Genomic DNA, 3,881 nt, shown 5'->3' with positions numbered 1-3,881 from the left:
TTTTTATGGTTATTCCAGGATTCCGAGACCTTTACTGCAAAAATCTTAAACTTTTTAGGCCTTTTTTTGTCTAAAATTCAAGAAATTATTGGATTATCTAAGAATGAAATTACTGACTATGGTCATTTATAGCTAAAAAGACCACTGACTTCCTGAACATTTTTATTGTTTCAATTAATAACTTTTACAGATTCAGCCTGACTGGAAGTATCTTCGTCCAAGATACTTCAAGGTTTCCCAACTTCAGTGAGATAATTAAATAAAGAGCATTCCCAATGCCGCTTTCATAATTGTTATTTTCACGATGGAAAATCTGTGGATTTCAATTATAATACATGTATACTAGTTTGTACAAGGCCTGGACAAAAACAATCAATTTCTGGGATTTTCCATGTTTTGCAAAGTTTTCTTAATAATTTTTTTCACATAATCAATACTTGAGGATATTTAAGACCCATTCAAATCTGAACAGGATCACAATTTTCTTCGTTAACAATCCCCAGTTTTTTTGTTTTTTTTAATAATTGCAACTGAGTCGCACAAAATACCCAGAATTTTGAACATTTGTATCTTAAAATTTTGTTAGTTTTATTCTTGAACTTCAATATGAACCATAATGTGCTTCAAACCAAAATTCTCACTGCAGCCACAGAAACCGCTGAAAAATACACCAAAATTGATTTTCAACCAAATTTCCAGCAATTTACCACATGATTAACTGAGATGAAAACAAAATTCAGAGATTTCAAAACAAGAATGTTTTGCATGTGCCCCTTTCCTGCAACCCTTTTTTTTTGTCATGAAACATACATCTGATAAAAATTTTCTGAATAAATAATTACATATAAATGAGTGAATGATACATTTAGATAGAGTATACGTAATATCTGATCATCGATAATGTAAATTTTCTTCACAATATAACTACGACAACTGAGTAAATTAATAGCTTGTGAGCTTGAAACATATTCTGCATAAATAATTGTGTCAATACATATCTCATGCGGGACAATTGTGAGACAGATTATCCAGCACATGACATCAACATTCCTTATACAGACTGTATCAGTTAAGAGCACACAAAAAAAAAAAAAAAAAAAAAAAATTATGCCATTTAATATCATGATAATGATATCATGTGCTTAAAACATATCATAACGATATTGTGTGCTTAAAACATATCAACTAATGTGTTTTCTTCTACATGTATATATGTTATATAATTATACACCATAATTTCAACCCAAGGAAATTTATATTCGGTTCTCATTTGAACTTGAAATTAACTTCAGTAAAAATCATGATGTTTTATGTTTGAAACATTTTTTTACAGAAACAAATAGCTTAAAATTCAATGCATTGTATATAAATTTTATTGTTCTGTTTCACTCCTTTGACAATACCTCAAATGAATAAAATAAATGACTTGTGGGTATGACTTCACTAGAATCCACCACATAAAGGGTAAATGCAACTCCAATAAACTGTTGCAACTCCAATAAACTCCAGAAATGGCAAAAGCATTGTACCCAAGGGCCTCCTTAGCAACATTTGAGAAACAGAATAGAAAAGCAGGCAAAATTCACTTCAAAAATAAGAAATTCTGTTACAGAGCCCAAGATTTTAAAAGGAATGTATGAACTAGAAAGTAGACAATGAAGTGATTTCAAAGCAAACATAGAGGAGACTCCCAAAAATCACAAGCCCATAAACCAGTATTGTGAGCCAAGGAATTTCTACAAAGGCAAGCGTGCTCATAGCCTAATTGATATGTCAAGTTTGGAAAATGAGTGAGTACCATGGACTGACTCCAATACTGAGCCTTTTTCTTAACACAAATTCAACATGTCAAGTCAGCCAATTCAGGTAAGTAAAACCAAATCCCTTGGTAAGAAACTAGAAACGACCTGGGTATATGTAAATTACAGGTAAAACAACAACGCTGATATTAATGGAATTCAATGATTGATTGACTTGTATGGCTATCAAAAATGACTGACTAATTGCGTGATCATTGGCATTATCATTGGTGATAATTGCGTGTCATGAATGGCTTCATCAACACACATAAAGTAGTTGGTATGGTCTTCCCAAGGTTTTCATATTGCACAAAATTGAAAGTAACCAGGACGTGTTTCACAAAAAATTTCACAAAAATTCAGAACAAAATTAAGCCAGAGAAAATGACATAGAACAAAGAAGTCAGGACATCTGATACAGGATGTACCACTTTTCTGTAAATCAGGATATTGAGAAGATCTCACCAATGCTATACAGAAGATCTCACCAATGCTATACAGAAGATCTACAGCTAACTATTAGCATCAAGAAATTGCACATCTTACAATGAGGCATTCATCACGAGAAGCCAACCTGTATAAAGACACACTTGACTGTGGTTCACACTGCCAAAGTTAAGTACAACATTACCGATTTACAGGCAAATACCAATACAAAAATCATGACGTATCGCAGGAAAGAACAACAGAAGATAGTTTTGAACTCTCACATTCACATTCTCACATGGGAAGTTCTCACAATTATGAAATTGAAAATTTAATCATGTCAAAATTATTTCACTCAAAGTGGTTCTCTTTTTATTTATTTATTTTTTTTTTTTGGAGGGATTGGTGGTGGGTGGGGGGAGTGGGGGGAATTCAAAATGCCTTAAAACTCTACAATCAAGCAGCCAAGTCTTACATAATATAAGACTTATATTTTCTCTTTTTTTTTTTTTTGGCTAGTTCAATTTTCAAAATAACCACGATGTACTTTCCTACCTGATTAATGTATTGTATAAAGAGGCTTAATTCAGTGCTAAGACTCACGATACAACATCGCCAGAACACCAACGACAAATTAAAGAGTACTTCTGTACATTGGTATCAACATATCTATAAATACAGTTAAAAATTTCTTCTCTGTATCATGTTTTCTACAGGGCTGGCATGCTGGCAGGATAAAAATGTCAACTTCTGTGCACCAGTAATATATACATATCTACTAGTCTAATGTACAAGAGAGCAAGGGTGTACTGAATGTTCAACAATATATGTACACATATATAGCTATTCTGACAACTTCTGTGCATGTACATATACAGTACAATAGTGCAGTCATACTTGTATATGTACAGATTTGTGGGTGTAAATACAGTCCGAATTGTTCCTATCTACATATATATATACACACACATGTCTAAATTTTATACAAGACACTGTAGTATGAAAGCATAATATTACATGTAGCATTGAAATAAAATTTACAGCTACCTATACAGCACACGTACCTATCACTTTACAGCTACCTGTACAGCACACGTACCTATCACTTTACAGCTACCTGTACAGCACATGTAACTATCAAGCCGCTGGATATCTAAAATATCCACAGCTAATAGGCACTGTACCTAGAGTGAAGATGCATAAATATTAAATAGGTTGTAATTAATTCATAATATGACTTTCTTTACAAATTTGCCTGCATTACAAATTTTTTTTCTCATGTTCTGTTTTTTTTTTCAAGTATTTGAAAAATGTCTAAGCTCTATAAAAGGGATGACTACAGAGGTCTGAGTTAATGATATGATTTAAAAATTGAAGTATGCTGTAATTTCTCAAAGTTCTACGATACTGCATCTCCAGTCATCAACTTGCATGGACTGTTTGGCTGATGCAAATATGACTGACAACAAACAGATTGTAAAACATTACGAAAAAATCCTTCACTTGCCTAAGTTTAAATTTTTTGTATAATTCCACAATTTAAACCAGTTTGAAGGGCAAAATTTAGAACAGCATTTAAATTCTTCATCAATAGCATAAGCAATCAGTTTTGAACACCTACATGTACACGTAGTCAGAGTTCTGTTACACCTCAAA

The sequence above is a fragment of the Liolophura sinensis genome, chromosome 12 (assembly GCF_032854445.1).
Source record: "Liolophura sinensis isolate JHLJ2023 chromosome 12, CUHK_Ljap_v2, whole genome shotgun sequence".
In the NCBI taxonomy this organism is placed as follows: domain Eukaryota; kingdom Metazoa; phylum Mollusca; class Polyplacophora; order Chitonida; family Chitonidae; genus Liolophura; species Liolophura sinensis.
The sequence above is the reverse complement of the archived record's forward strand: the minus strand, read 5'-3'. Positions refer to the sequence as shown.